This window comes from Labeo rohita, chromosome 13 (genome assembly GCF_022985175.1).
Source record: "Labeo rohita strain BAU-BD-2019 chromosome 13, IGBB_LRoh.1.0, whole genome shotgun sequence".
Taxonomy (NCBI): Eukaryota; Metazoa; Chordata; class Actinopteri; order Cypriniformes; family Cyprinidae; genus Labeo; species Labeo rohita.
This window is the reverse complement of record NC_066881.1, coordinates 7036385-7053899: the sequence shown is the minus strand read 5'-3', so window position 1 is coordinate 7053899 and position 17515 is coordinate 7036385. Positions and strand designations below refer to the sequence as shown.

Genomic DNA, 17515 nt, shown 5'->3' with positions numbered 1-17515 from the left:
AACTGCATTGTCATAGTTGGATGGACAAAGTCTAAACAAATGTCATCATTTGTGTTCTGAAGATGAACAAACATCATAAGGGGAAAGTAAATGATGACAAAATTTTCATTTTTGGGTAAACAGGCTATTTAATAATAAACAGTAAAATGTCTCGAATTGACAAGTAAATTTTTTTCCCTGTGCTGATGTATTTTCTTTTGAAAAAGGAAGTTTGGGTGGGACATATCAAAGGATCCTTAATTTATTTGTGTCACAACCAGCCATGAATCATGATTTGCTACTCATATTTGTCTGGGCAAAAATCTGTGTAGCACAACATGAATCATCACCATTTTTGAGTGCAACATTTAAATGTGTTTATCCCCTGTCAACCTTTTTAAGTAGTATGACTTTACATAGGCCTAGCAGAAACAAAGTACATAACAATATAACAGAAAACCTAAAAGGGCTGCCATAGCAACCACCCACAAAACCATTTTCATGTACTTAAAATCTAAGAATCTTGATGAGTTATGAGATTATCTAATCTAGGTTAAACTCTTTTATGTTCCAGTAAGCTTTGTTCCGTCCTGCATTGTACATTATTCTCACAGTGGGTTTATAGTCTATGAAGCTCCGCGTGATGATATGAAGCAGATTAAGGAGATTAAATGCACATTAGATGATGACCTCATTTCCCAGAGAACAAAAAATTGCTTTTACTGTTTGACTCAAGTGTAGTTTTTCTCTTGCCTTTTGTTGTTTATTTACGATCAGGTTTTTCGAATGGTGTCTCAAATCTTACAAATTCTCATCAGAGAAATCCAGTGCTATGCAACATATTCACTGTGCTTTTCAAATGTTTTTTTCTGAAGAACAAACACAATCTATTAACCATCCACTGCTAAAAATAATGGCTCTTAGTTTCAAAAAGAATCTTTAACATCCATAGATCCTTTCCATTGCACAAAATGTTCACTAAAGTGGAAAAAATGTTCTTCGGATTTTTAAAATGTTGTTCAAACTTAGCAAAAATGGCTTTCTTTATTCACTAAAAGGTTCTTTTGGGAAACAAAACTAGTTCTTATAATCTTTGGCATCACTGTGAAATCCTTTTTGGGACCTTGAATGACACCACAAGAAAAATGTGGATACCAAGATTTATGTTTGCTAAGGATTATGGGATAAGTTTACCTACTCTGGCATTGCAACATCAAAAGCAGTCTACTCTGTCAGCGTGACACGTTGTTTACACAAACCCAATTATGATGTAAATTAATTAAATCAGATGAATTATCGATTGTGTCCTTAAACAAAGGGTAATTTCTTCACCAAGGTTTTCATCAAATTTTAGCACACATTGACTTGATTATTGTACTTTACAGCATTCAACATGATTGTGCTAACCCACCTCGTTCTTTCCCCCTCCTTTACGCTCTTTCACGCCACATTGCACAGGAATATTTCTGACAGATGTTCTGTGTCGGAGCATGGCAGAGGCGATGTGCAACAATGCTGTTCCCCGCTGTCTTCACAAAACAACCACTGCGGCTACATCTGCCTACCTCTGTCTATCTTTCTTTCTCTACCACTCCATGTCAGTTCTTGTTTGAATTCCTCTAATGACAGTCCGTGATCCTACAGTGAATCTGGAACTTTACTTTTTGGAAAGAGCCCAGGTCAGAAGTCATTATTTGGACAGGATCTTGTTACATAAATCAGGCCCATTTTAGAGTACCATGCACTCTTGTGCAAAAGCCGTATGGGCTCTTTGCTATGTGCACAATGGTCGATTTGTTTGATTGTCGCAATGTATTGAACCTTTGTGTGACCAGTGGGGGGCAGAAGTAAATGGGTGAATCTTGCAAAACCTGTCCAGAACCTGTCTGGGTAACCTTTTGTCCCAAAAAAACAAAATCAAATGGGGCGTTTTCTCCAAAGAGGCAAGAGAGGCAGTGTTTCCTCAAAATATTGGATTAAGAAAAAGAAATTCATACTACAAAAATAAAACAACCCCATTTACAAAATATAACATTAGATATAAATGACTTGTTTTTCCAAAGAAACATTGTCCAACTGCAACACCAGCAGGTGAAGCTACAGCAGGAGTCTGCGTTCTCTTTCGCCTCCCCTGAGGCCATTGAGTTTTAACAGATCCCCTAAAGTGTGCGGTGGGTTTGGTGGGGGGTAATTGAGAATGAATAGGGGAAAGTGAGAGGAGGCAATGCCTCCATTGCAATATGATTGGATATGACTGGTTATGATCAGCTGTGATTGGTTCATGCGATAAATCCCGCCTCTTGTGTTTGTGCACGTTCCACGAATGAGAATCAGTCTGAATGAACAATTTAACAGCAGTAATGGGAAGACTAATTACAAAAAAATATAAACAAACAACTCACACACTTAGATATATGGGTCATTCTATAATTGTGGGTACATGTCATGTCCGTGAAGTATATTTTTAATATATTTTCATCAATTTAAGCCCCGATGCCTAATTTTCTAGTACACAATAATATTTTTCCTAATCACACTACTATATGTTGAAAAAGCAGTATATTTTGTTCAAAAATACATTAATTTATATTGGTTAAACTAGCAAATCTGTGTCAAGAGTGGATTAATTCAACAGTGTTACACAAGTATTATTGCTGCTAATTGTAACAAGACAATTTAACTGTAATGTTATGTTTTGTTTATGAAAACATATTTCTAATCATACCATATGCTCAGTAGTTCTAGGCTTCCATGTTGAGTATAGGCTCAAAACACTAAAAATGTCAACTAAGTTACCCGTCAACTGTGTTACCCAGTAAAGGTAACATGGTGGACAGTAGGAAACATAGATGCTATTTTATGCCCATATTCCTACAGATCACCTTTATTTATATAGCACTTTATACAATATAGATTGTTTCAAAGCAGCTATGTAAGGTTATGTTTGGGTTTTTGGGAGAATGACCCATATAACCATTTTGTTATGTCAAAATAGGACTTAAAATGGCACAAAAACATGATCTGTGGGAGTTTTTAGTGATTAACCAGCTTGGTGAAATTTAAAGTAAATCTCTGTGTCTGTGACCAATAAAGTGTTTTCACAACGCGTCATCAATCGGCCATATTGGTGGCACTGAATGTAAACAATGCCACTGAACCGAACGAAACTTGCATATTTTGTTGATTATTGCTGCTGAAAATGGTCAATTATTGTCATGTTTTGGGCTGTACTAATTGGTCGGAGTACTATAGACTGACAAAAATTATAACCAAACAAGGAGAAGAGTGGACAAAACTGTCTGAGGAACAAAAGGCATTTGTGGTTGGCCAAAGTAAACCAGGATTTCCAGAGCAAGAATCTTGACAACATTCATGTTTGTTCTAATCATTTCTGGTCAGGTAGGTGAAATATTAGACTAATATCTAATATCTAATAAATTAATACTGCTCGTATGTATCTTTACCACCTATTAACTTTAGTTTGTCAAAAGATTGCACCTGTTACTACTTACTAAGTCCTTCTCTATATGATTTAGCAGCTTCCACATTTTTTTTCTCTGTAGTTTAGACAGCATAACCCTTACAAAAAAGAAGTTTATTCAAGTGTGCTATTAGTATATTTCTTTTAAACTAAAAATAAGTATACTTTTAGTCTACTTTTTATGTACTTCTCAGAAATATACTTAAAATGACATTTAAGTATACTTGACTTATACTTAGAAAAAGTCTAAATATATTTGAGCTATACTTGTGCTCCTAGAATCCGTGTTTTCATTGTTATACAGTAGGGGGCACTAGTACACATCTTCTGTACAGAATTTCCAAAAAAAAAACAACAACACACAAGTGAAGAAGAAACTGCACAACAGATGCTTCCACATGTAATCTAACAAAATCATCAGACATAAAACATTATCAAAACTGTGTGACGTTGTATTGAATAAAATGTTGACCAATAAAGAGGCAATAACATAATGCATTGCCCATGGTGCAAACCACCATTTGCCTCATGCAGTGCAACACATCTACCTTCGCATAGAGTTGATCAGGTTGTTGACTCTTCAATGGCTGTGCGAAGTTGCTGGATATTGGCAGAAACTGGAACACGCTGTCGTATATATCGATCCAAACATCCCAAACATGCTCAGTGGGTAAATATGTAAATATGTAAATATGCTGGTCATGCAAGAACTGGGATGTTTTCAGCTTTCAGGAATTGTGTACAGATCCTTGCAACATGGGGCCGTGCATTATCATGCTGCAACATGAGGTGATGGTTGTGGATGATTGGCACAACAATGGGTCTCAGGATTTCATCACGGTATCTCTGTGCATTCAAAATGCCATCAATAAAATGCACCTGTGTTCGTTGTCCATAACATATGCCTGCCCATCCCATAACCCCACCGCCACCATGGGCCACTCGATCCACAACGTTGACATCAGCAAACCGCTCACCCACATGACGCCATACACGCTGCCTGCCATCTGCTCTGTACAGTGAAAACCGGGATTCATCTGTGAAGAGAACACCTCTCCAAAGTGCCAGACACCATCGAATGTGAGCATTTGCCCACTCAAGTCGGTTACAACAACAAACTGCAGTCAGGTCGAGACCCCGATGAGGACAACGAGCATGCAGATGAGCTTCCCTGAGACAGTTTCTGACAGTTTGTGCAAACCGATTGTTGCAGCAGCTGTTCGGGTGGCTGGTCTCAGACGATCTTGGAGGTGAAGATGCTGGATGTGGAGGTCCTGGGCTGGTGTGGTTACACGTGGTCTGCGGTTGTGAGGCCGGTTGGATGTACTGCCAAATTCTCTGAAATGCCTTTGGAGACGGCTTATAGTAGAGAAATTAACATTCAATTCATGGGCAACAGCTCTGGTGGACATTCCTGCATTTAGTATGCCAATTGCACGCTCCCTCAAAAATTGTGACATCTGTGGCATTGTGCTGTGTGATAAAACTGCACATTTTAGAGTGGCCTTTTCTTGTGGCCAGCCTAAGGCACACCTGTGCAATAATCACGCTGTCTAATCAGCATCTTGATATGCCACACCTGTGAGGTGGATGGATTATCTTGGCAAAGCAGAAGTGCTCACTAACATAGATTTAGACAGATTTGTGAACAATATTTGAGAGAAATAGGCCTTTTGTGTACACAGAAAAAGTGCTAGATCTTTGAGTTCAGCTCATGAAAAATGGGGACAAAAACAAAAGTGTTGCGTTTATAATTTTGGTCAGTGTATGAAACTTACCCACATTCAAGTGTTCAAAAAAAGAATTAATGAAGCTAGAATAAAATGTTTTTGTTTAAAAGCAGATACCCTGTTCTTTCTTTTGATGTTCTGTATGTTCAGATATTCATATAACAAAATATATACAAAATAATTCCTTGATAGGGACATGGTAGTATACTTAAAGTATGATGTAAAGTTTACTTAAAGAAAACTTACGAGTATACTTGCAGTATAAAACTACTAAACTAGTAGTCTACTGAGACTATACTTAAAATGCAGGGACATGAATTTGCATTCAAAAAAAAGAAAAAAGAAAAGGAAAAAGGAAAAAAAACACTGAGGACTTTGCCTCCTCATTTCAGAACACCACTGCACTGTATATATCAGTCTACAAATATGACACAGATTATATTTGTTTATATTTTTGGTTCATATCCAGCTGCCTCATGTCTGCTCGCTGGACGTGCGTCATGCACTGTAAACATCAGATTCGCTCCTTATTCTGAGCACACACTCTGTTTCCATGGTTGCACATGGTCTTGGTCTTTGCGGATCCTCTGATCTTTGAAGGCTGGCTTCTAAGCAGAGCTGCGGGTCTCAACCAGGCACAGCGAGTGTTGGATGATGTGCCTGCAGTAGCTGAGAGGGACATCTTCACCGTCTCAAGTTGTCTCGTTCTTTGAAGTGTTTGGCAGTTGCCGTAGCGACCACATCCCAATGTCTGCCCTCTCTGACCCTGCAGACCTGCTTCACCTCACAGTCAATTATAGGGCCCTGTTGTCTCTTTTTCTCTTTCTTTCTCTCTCACTCTCATTATTAATCTTCTTCTTCTTCTTTTTTTTTTTTTTTTTTTTTTTGTCCTCATCTGGTTTTTGTCATTTTCATGATATTTTGCCAGACCTTAATTCACTTCCAGAATAAAAATGTCCTGGTAATTTACTCACCCCTATGTCATTCAAAATGTTCATGTCTTTCTTTCTTCAGTCGCAAAGAAATTAAGGTTTTTGAAGAAAACATTTCAGGATTTTTCTCCATATAGTGGATTTCAGTGAATATCCAAATTGCAGTTTCAATGCAGCTTCAAAGGGCTCTACACGATTTAAATTATATACTATTTAACTTCAAATGTTCGTCTTGCACTAGCTCGAACTCATGCATTATGTAATCACGAAAGCATGATGTAGGCAAAAGTACCGACCCAGTGTTTACAGAGCAAACGTGCAAAGCAGGTCAAACACCTTTACAAAAAAGGTAAAGCAACGATATAAAGCAATTTTATTGTTGGAGGAGGAAATTAAGTTTTTCACCCCTTCAAAAGCACTTTACAAAATTCTCAATGGTTGTGTAAAACAACACCCTTTTTACCTTGCCAAAATCAGCTCTGCAAAAATCATCTCATTCTGGTCGAGGCTGCTTTAAATGTAAAATGACCTCTGCTCGCCCGCCCCTCTCTTCTCTCTGTTTAAAGACGACCCTGTTTACTTTAGCCGCATTTAGCAGCATTTAGCCGCGTTTAGCCACTAAACTTGCACTTTAAACACTAAAACTAACTAGCACTTTAATAGGAAAGGCGATCGCAAAGATTCATAAAAAAACACTTATACTCACTTCTGCTGTAAGTGAAGCTGGATCATGTATGATTCCGTGAACATAGACGCATTTATGTAGATCGGGAGGCGCATTCCCTTCACAAACAAACGTAATCTACTGCATCTTCAGTGGCTCAGATGTCGGGAGTAAATGACGACCACTACTTTCATTATTATATCCAGCAACACAACACCTCAATCGCTCAGTTGTTCAATTCTTGTCTAATTTACATCCCTGCTCTGGCATCAAAACATGGAGGTTGGACTGTTACAACTGATCTGAGGTAAGACGCTCATGTCAATCAACTATCATGGGAGCGGCCTCTGTCGGTGTGACGCAACAACCACAGGCATCTGAGAATGGCTCGATTTGAAAAAGGGGATATTATTTTTACAGATTAATTAAAAACTTTATCATTTTCTTTATTCATTTTCTTTATCATTAGATTTTTATCATTATAGGGTAGATTTGTACATACACTGCCAACACACATTAATGTTCAAACAGCATGTAAAAGTGAACTTAGCATCCAATGACCCCTTTAACAAAATTAAATGGGAGATAAAAATGCATTTACTAAATAAATCATAACATTTTGTCTTGCTTCTACAAGTTTTTAAGCTCTCTTTTCATTATTCATGTTTCACAAGACTCTGTCTCAAGTGCTTTGCATTGCAAATGCAATGCTGCACCGGGTGAGCTGTGCGGTGATCTTTCGAATTTGTAAAGACTGTGCGTTTATTTGTTTGCCCTCAGAATAACAACATTGCGCTTTTGTAAAATTATGAAAGCAAACAGGATGCGCTTTCTGCCGTCTCAGTCTCTGTGAACTTGAGCGCATAAAGAAAAAAAAAATAACCGAAACTCTGTGTATACTTACCTTACAGACATGAAATATGATGGCAGAGATGTTGAGTTGCTGACTTTATCTCTTAAGCCGAAAAGAAAGCACTGTCAACAAATTATTAAAATGTTAATGCAGCCTCCTTACTGTTTTTCCACGACACATTCATAATCATTACTTCTGCCAGTGTGCTGTGGCAAGCTTTATGCGTGCGCTTGAGTGCTTATTAGGCAATGCAGGCAATTAAAGGCTCATTATTAAGATTTAAATATTTTATAAATAAACGTGTGATTAGTTGACTAATGCTTAAAATGAACGACTACTAGTCGACCAGAAAAAGTCGAGGGCAGCCCTCGTTCATAGCATCTAATATTGAGATGAGTTCATATTGAGAAGACTTTGATTACAGACATTATCTGGGCAAGTATAAGCACACTTTGAGACATTGTTGAAATCTCCTCTAAAACTCTAACAGACACATGAAGATACAAGAGTCTTTTTTTCTCATACAAAATATCTGAGATAAGCAGTAAAAAAACTTTATATGCAGTCCATTAAATCTCTCTGCAGTCTATGAGATTTTAAAGAGATCCCACTGGTTATTTTCTCCTTTTTCCCCCTGTTTCTATCACTTTTTTTCTCTCTGAACACAAAGCCTTCATTAATGCTGTCTCACTCATTCCTGTTTGCGCTCTTTCATTTGCTCTCTTGAACACCTCTTATATTCTCTACTCAACCAAAGTAAACATCATTTGTCATATTATAAAAATTGACTATTTCATTCCTAGAATGTTTAAAATGTAATTTCACCATCGTTATTTCCACCCAAAATGAATGGTTCATAAAAGTTTAGAGAAAATGACAAAACTCTCCTTTGATTCATGCATGCACACTTTGTACAAATGAAATGAACCTCATTAAATAATGATTGTGAAAAGTGTATTTTAAGAGAGTTTATTTTCTAAAAGTCCACACGTGCCCATATTTGAAGAAACGCTCATAACTCCTCACTCTTTCAGCGGTGTGGTTCTGTGCCTCAGGCTCTGATGTCTCTGTGTTTTGAGTTGGGCAGGGCAGCGGGCTGCCGCTCATGTCTGTTCTTCCTCCAGCTGTCAGAGGGGCAACAGTGCCGGACTGTCCTGGGGCTCGGTGCAAATAAACAAACTGATGAAGGAGTGCGAGAGCATGGAAATGTACCCTATTCACAGCACTGCAGTCTGCACATCGCGCCACCAGCACATGGGTGAGGTTGTTAGTTCCCTTCCGTTATTGAAAGCCTAAATGACTCATTAATTACACATTTAGTTCCATGGTTCTAATATTTCATCTTCCATTTGGTTTTGCATGCATGCTTTAGTATGGGTTCTGGAATAAGGGGCACAATCAGTGGTAAGTCCACCTGGCAAGTGTGAAAAAAGTTGCTTAATTGTATTGAATGTATACTTGTAGTGTACTTCAAATCCTAAAAGTATATTAACAAATAATAATACAATTTATAAAAAATTGCACTTATGTATAATTATTAAAGAGAGTTCAGAGACACATCTATGTACACTAATGTCACTTTTTTATAATGTCATGTTAATAGTTTTCTATTAAAGTACATTTTAAATCCGTATGATTTAGTATTCAATACATGATTATAATTGTAACTGCTAACTATCATACTACTTTGTGAAAGTAGTTCTATTATGACAAATCTCAGAAGACTTTAGCATGGTAAATGCATATGACAATGTTAATGTATTTGGTCTTGGCGGAGTAGATCTACTACACTGCTGAATTACTGCAGCACTTGGTTTTTGTTGTTGTAGATTATCGCTGCTGCTGCTGCTGCTGCTAAGCAAGTACAGGAACTTGCTACTGCCAATACATACACCTATACAGTGTTGTGAGTTTTGAAGACATACTGCTGCTACACAAACAGCATATATAATAACCTGTAGCAGATCTATACAGGTGGAGCTGGGGAGGTGGAGGATTTCACAATAAAGGCCCTATTTTAACCATCTGGTTGCATAGTCTGAAGTGCATGGCGTAGGTGCACTTAGGGTGTGTCCGAATCTACTTTTACTAGTTTAACATATGAAAAAACGGTTGACACATGGTCCAAAAGGGCTGTACCTATTCTCTCAATGAGTCATGGTTTTGTTTTGGGCGTAACATGCAAGAAACCAATCAGAGTCTCATCTCCCATTCTCTTTAAAAGCCAGTTGCCCTTGCACCATGGCAGATTTGCTATTTACATGGCGGAATTTGCAAGAGCAAAGACTGAATGCTTCTCCATGTACATGATAATCATCTTTTACACTGTAATCCTTTCATTTTTAATATTTGACATGTTTGTGTGCTGCTGTGCATCACTGTGTGTCTAATAAGCAGAGTGCACGCACATGCATATGCACCCGCCTATAGGCGCATATTACTAACGCACCCTGTAAGCAAAATACTGCGCCATTGACTTTAGACTTAGGACCCTGTTATACACACAAGCGTCTAAAACTAGCGACTGAAACTAGCAAAAAAACACGTCACATTGCGATGTTATTTAAAGGGCGTGTTAGTAAATTGCACCTATAGGCAGGAGCACAATGTGCATAGACTAAATTAAAGCTGCAAGCAGCGTTGAAAGGGCCCTCACACCCAGGCTCACTGCCACCTTTAGGAAAGCAGCGAATGGTGAGCAATATGAATTTAAAATGGTAAATGTAGAAGGAATATGTTAATGTCATTTATATGTGCCAAACTTCCTGCTGCCAGCTGGTGGTGCTATGACTATAGCTGGATATTAGCATGTAGATGTCTTCAGGCCAGGACTCTTACCAAACAGGTAAAGTTTGGTGCAGAATGGACATTGCATGTTTAAGTTAGTGTAAAACAAGTCATTTCCTGTTGCCAGCAGGTAGTGCTATGATTATAACAGAATATTGGCCATTAGATGAGTTCAGGTCAGGAAACATGTGATGTTTGGGGCAGATCGGACATTGTATGGCTGAGTTACAACTTCTATTTCCATGGTGAAACATTGAATTTTGTCAGGCCACCACGGACACGCCCTTCAACAAAAAGTCAAGATCTTCGCAATTTAACATCGCAAAGGCCTTTAGATTAGACTGACCAAATGTAGTATTGTTTCTTTAAATCTTTAAGGAGTTCTTTACAGCGTAAGACATGTCAGTACCTGTTGCCAGCAGGTGGCGCTATGACTATAACTGAATATGGGCATGAGCATGTGTTCAGAACAGGAATCTTATCAAACGTGAATTTTGGTGCAGATCGGACATTGTATGCCTGAATTATAACAGCTTCCTTTTTAATGGCGAAACATCAAAGTTTATCAGGCCCCCCCGGACACGCCCTTCAACAAAAACTGAAGATTTAACATCACAAACGGCTTTAGATTACACTGACTGAATTTGGCGTTGATCTGTTTAAATCTCTAGGAGGAGTTTGTTTAAATACAACACATGAAAATGCCAAAAACGGCACACAACTTGCAGATAAAAGTAACAAAATAACAAAATAACAGACTTCCTGTTGGGTTTTGGACTTCGTACTGGGGGACTTTTTTCTAGGTATTGGTGTGTTACATATGTCTACCGAATTTCGAGGGGCACTTAGTTAAAGTTTTGTAGGTGGCACCATCGTGCCATTTTGTCACACTCACTTCTGAAACCTATATCAGATGTACATTTTCACCACTTTTGGCATGTATGCAAAGTTTCATGTGTTTTCGAGCATGTTTATGCCCTGTGGAAAAGAAGGAGAAGAATCTAAGCAATTCCAACAGGGTTCTTGCACCATCGATGCTCAGGCCCTAAAGATGCTTATCGTGTGCATAAAGAAGCATTCAGTCTTTGCTCTTGCAAATTCCGCCATGTAAAAAGCGAATAAGCCTTGGTGCGAGCGCAACTGGCTTTTAAGGGGAATGGGCGATGAGACTCTCATTGGTTTACTGCACATTACACCCAAAACACACCCATGACTCATTATGAGAATAGGTACAAGTCTTTTGGACCATGTGCCTGGTTTTTCCATCATTAAAATAGTGGATTTGGATAAGTTCACCTGCGCCAAGCACTTCAGACCATGTGCTTAGATGGTTAACATAGGACCCCAAGTTTTAGTTGGTCAATGGCACAATCATTTTCTGTTGCCTCAGGCCCTGTTTACACTAGTGCCGTTTTAAACGGCGTTTTAAAACAAAAACGATTCTCATCTACACTGGCGTAATCACTGCATTTCAGAAACGATCTCCGTCCACACTACACAACCGAAAACACGTCACATGACCATTCATGCAGGTACATCAATGAGCATAATGTTATTGTTTACATGGTCGTCAAGGATATGCAGAGCGAATGTGGGCAGCAATACCATTGTTTTTAAACTTCTCTGTTTTGGTCTTATTAAACTGAATGCAAGTCTCTAAACAAAAACGCACTAGTGTAAACATAGCCTCAAAATAGCAATGAGCCAACAATCCACCTGAACACAGCTCATTTTCAGACCAGCACGCCCATGGGTGAACAGATGGGTGCAATTGCATTTGCTGTTTAAACATGGTGCTAAATGTGAAAATAATAAGTGCGTCAGGCTGAACTAGCAAAAAACACTTGCGTTGCGCCTGGCTCTGAAAGTGCATTGCAAAATGCTCTAGTGAATGCTAACCAGCCATTTAAATGTAAAACAGCAAGCTCATTGGCTGCATGTGTAACATGAACCAATCAGCTTGTGCCAAATTTGCTTTAACGACTCATCGGCCTGCGCCATCTAGAGTTTTGTGACCGAACTTGGCATTTCTGTAATGTTTCCAGTAGCACTTTTACTAAAGTGCAACAAACTGTTTTTAGTTCATATGATGATGATGTTTTCTTTATGGTATGTATTGTTGAGAAATCTGTTTCAGATTAGTGAATCAGGTTGTTCAGACTTTTTGTTTACATTAAGTGGTTCAAAAAATGATTCATTTCCCTGTGCTGCATTTCACTTACTTTTTTTGTTTTGAAATGTTTAATTAAATGCTGCTGTTTCTCACTGTCTTCCACAAGCTGTCGAAATGAATGTGTTTTATAGTTTCAGTGTACAGTAATATATCTGTTACAATTTTAAATGTATCACCATAAGAGATTCTTGTTGATTTTGAATCACTGCCGTGACTGCAAAAATTACATCAACTCATATATTTCAAAATGACTCATATAACTAAAACTACTTTAACTACTTGACTTCATGATTATCTTGGTTTGGGAAGCTCCAGATTGAGTGAGCTCCTCTGTCCTGCAGGTGTGTTGGCTCTCTCCATCTGACCGGACACTGCACAGACCCCGCGTGCTGAAAAAAACCTTTCGTGCTCTTACTCTTTGGCCCCTCCGCTCCCTTTGTAACCAGAGCAAAGGCTGATGGGACGTCAGTGCTGTTTACCCTTACAGTGAACAGAGCCCTGAACTATGGAAGGCCTCAAGGAGCAAAAGCCCTGTGAGACCAGTGTCCTGCCCCAGGTGTGTGTGATAATATCTCTCATCTGTCAAAAGGGCTGAGAGCCAGATAACTAAATGACTCTTACAAATGTGAGGAAGACCAGACTCTGATGCTCCATCATGTGACCTCAATGCTCCTCAGAAATATACTGTTTTCTGCACTACTATAAAGTATGTCTTTATAAAGGAAACAATCTGTGTGGAAATCAAAATTTAAAAGTCGTTATGATCAATATATAATATAATATAATATAATAATAATTATTACATTATTTAATATTATATTATATTATATTTTATTCAATGAAAATATATGTTTGTATCATAAAAAGGGAGTATACAATTAAATTGGTTAAAAACGTTTATATAAAAAAATATTTAAAATTGATTTAATCTGCTTATATTATATTATATTATACAATGAAAATATATGAATTAATCGTAAAAAAGGGATATATATATATATATATATATATATATATATATATGTATGTATATATATTTTTTGTAATGATATATTCAAATATATAATTATATATTTACTTAATATATAATTTACTAAACTGTTAAAATACATGATCATATTATGAAAAGCATTACATAAAATTGTCTTGATTAACTTGTTATATTACATTATATTATATTATATTATATTATATTATATTATATTATATTATATTATTTTATATTCAATGAAAATATATGTTTGTATCATAAAAAGGGATTATACAGTTAAATTGGTTAAAATTGTTTATATAAAAATAAATTGTTTATATGAAATAATTAAAATTGATTTAATTTGCTTATATTATATTATATTATATTATATTATATTATATTATATTATATTATATTATATTATATTATATTATATTATGCAATGAAAATGTATGTGTAAAAAAATATATGAATATATTTTCATATAATTTGTACATATATATATATTTATTATATTTGGGAAATACATAATTTACTAAACTGTTAAAATACATGATTATATTGTCAAAAGCATTACACAAATAAAATTGACTTGATTTATTATTATATTAATTATGTTATATTATATTATATTATATTATATTATATTATATTATATTATATTATAAATCCAGTCAATTATATTTGTATAATTATTTTCATATATATATATTTTTTTTTTTAATTCAGTAAATGTAATAAATATAATATAATATTATAAATATAATGGTCAAATCAAATCAATTTTATATTTGTCTACTCCTTTTTATATATATTTTCAATCATACAATATAAATACATGTATCATATATCATAGATCATATATTTTCACAGTAACATAATATAATTACAAATCAAGCCAATTTTATTTGTATAGTACTTTTCACATATAACCATGTATTTTCACAATGCTGTAAATACAATATAATATAATACTCTTTTGCTGGAGCTTTCTGTGGTCAAATATTTTTACAATGATGCTGTTCAATTTAATCTATTGAATTATATATTTTCATCTGTTCTGGTGTGGGCTGTTTCTATAAGCAAGAAATATAATCTGTAGCATATAGAAGTACACACAAGAGTATTTTAGTGCCAAAACCTGAAAAATTGCGAAAGACAATATGGTAAAATTGGTAACCTTTGTACAAGCTGAATAATTTATTCTAGACTGTTGAATTATAGCAGCCACATTACCACTTAAGGTGTGCATTAACGGTCTGTCATTATTTATGACTTACATAAATGTCCCATATATCCTATCCATTATAATATATGGCAAACAGCACACACATTTGTTCCCCGATTAAAAAAAAAAAAAAAAAAAAAAAAGGTAGCTGGTAGTTCTGGTTTATATTCTGGCAATAGTGTGAGCTTTTCCTGTGTGCCAATTAACTGTGTATTGCTCAGTCCATCTGTCAGGATACAGCTCACGTAACTATAAGGCCTGGAGGAAGGAAGTCTGCTCTGCCAATGGACTGGAACCTGCAATCCAGTTGTGCGCGGCTGGACAGGGGCGTGAACCCACTGACCTGTGGCTGGATTGGCTCTAAAGGCTGCAGAGAGATGTGGGTAAGGTCCGTTATAAACTTGATGGAATCCGTATGCTTTCAAAAAATCTTAACAGCGCAAACTTTCAGCCCAGTTCAGCATGCCATATCACATCTCCCGCTCTGTGTGAAGACTAATGAGTCTTTTTGGTTGTGGATGTAATAATATATAATATATATTATAATATAATATATAATATAATATATTAATCAAATTAAGTCAACTTTATATTTGTATAATCATTTTTTATGATACAATAAAGTATTTACATAATTTGTAATATATAATATAATATAATATAATATAGTAAAGTACACTTCTATTATATATTTTATATTTTTGGATACAACAGTGTATTTTTACAATATAATATAATCAATTGTATGTTGCATACGGCTTTTTAAGATACAATCATGTATTTTTACGGTGTAATATAATATATAATATAATATAATATAATATAATATAATATAATATAATATAATATAATATATTAATCAAATTAAGTCAACTTTATAATTGTATAATCATTTTTTATGATACAATAAAGTATTTACATAATTTGTAATATATAATATAATATAATATAATATAGTAAAGTACACTTCTATTATATATTTTATATTTTTGGATACAATAGTGTATTTTTACAATATAATATAATCAATTGTATGTTGCATACGGCTTTTTAAGATACAATAGTGTATTTTCACGGTGTAATATAATATATATAATATAATATAATATAATATAATATAATATAATATAATATAATATAATATAATATAATATATTAATCAAATTAAGTCAACTTTATAATTGTATAATCCTTTTTTATGATACAATAGTGTATTTTTACAATATAATATAATCAATTGTATGTTGCATACTGCTTTTTAAGATGCAATCATGTATTTTCACGGTGTAATATAATATAATATAATATAATATAATATAATATAATATAATATTTTAATCAAATTAAGTCAACTTTATTTGTCAATTCTTTTTTATGATACAATAAAGTATTTACATAATATGTAATATATAATATAATATAATATAATATAAATTTCATATTTTTATACTCCTTATACAATAATGTATTTTTTCCAATATAATATAATCAATTGTATATTGTATACTGCTTTTTAAGATACAATAATGTCATATGACATAATATAATACACTTTAAAAGCTATAAAAATTTAGGATTTTTTTTTTTGTAAAGCACAAAAATACTATTGTCAAATGTTAAATGAAATATATATTTTACATAACATGTTCTACTCTAATACTGTATGCTAAAAAAGAAAAAAAACTAAATCTAATAAAGTTTTGTTCCAAATTTGAGGTTAATATCTTAAAAAAAATAAAATATTCAATACGTTTTTGGGTTTTTTTGCCCGTAGTACCAAATGTTTACACAAAATGCATATTTGAGGGCAAACAGTATTAAAGTGTGTTTTTTTTTTTTTTTTTTTTTCTGGACATTTTAACCTTTTTGGTATTATTTGGTATTTATTATAATACTTTTTGGTATTATTTTGTTTGTGTGTGTTGACATAGCAAGTGCCAAAACCTTTACCAAGTTTTTTTTTGTTTGTTTGTTTTTGTTGATGAAGTGAAAAATTCTACAAAACCAAAATGTAAAAATTTTCAAAATTGACTAAGAGTACCAGAGGGTTATTTACTGTTTAATATTAGTTAACATTTAATTATTGTAGGATTATGGTTAGGATTAGAGTTTGGTTTATTTGGTTATTTGGTTATTACTATAGAAAGTACATGTAACATGTAACAGCAAAATAAAGTGTTACCCGATATGCATATGAATGCAGCACAGAGTGTGCACTAAAACAAACAATCACATTTTAACATATTTTGTGAAATACCACAGAATAAAGACTTCACTAAGAATCCCAGCTCACATAAATCCCGTTTTATATGAGAGAGAGAAGGAATACTGTCACTCCTGGTTTTGATTTCGACCCAGTACCACAGGCCTGTAAAAGTTTTGTATCTGAACTGAGCAGGGCTTGTAAAATACAAGACGTCCCACTCCGTCCAAAAGAGACAACACTACAACTTATTAAATCATCATCTCCGGAGCTCCTGATCTTCCCTCATTTTTTAAATAGACATTTATGATCCAGAAACATTCTTGGTTTTCTTCAGAAGCTGTTAAACGTGGCCGTCTGTGTCCAGCTCTGTCTGTGCATGAGCGCACTCCCTCTTCTGGGATAAATAATCATCATATATACACACTAATATTCATTTAATTTGGAAAATAATCATTTCTTTAAAAGGCCAAACCAAGAGGCAGTGCAGGACAGTTTACTAACTGATTTGT

At 34.8% G+C, this 17515-nt stretch overlaps 1 long non-coding RNA gene across 1 annotated transcript; it reads left to right on the top strand.

The window, feature by feature from the left end:
- Positions 1–8783: 8783 nt before the first annotated feature.
- On the top strand, positions 8784–15169 carry LOC127174751 (uncharacterized). The gene is made up of 3 exons (XR_007828904.1): positions 8784–8897; positions 12941–13155; positions 15022–15169. It is a non-coding gene; the product is annotated as an uncharacterized LOC127174751 (long non-coding RNA).
- Positions 15170–17515: the final 2346 nt, after the last annotated feature.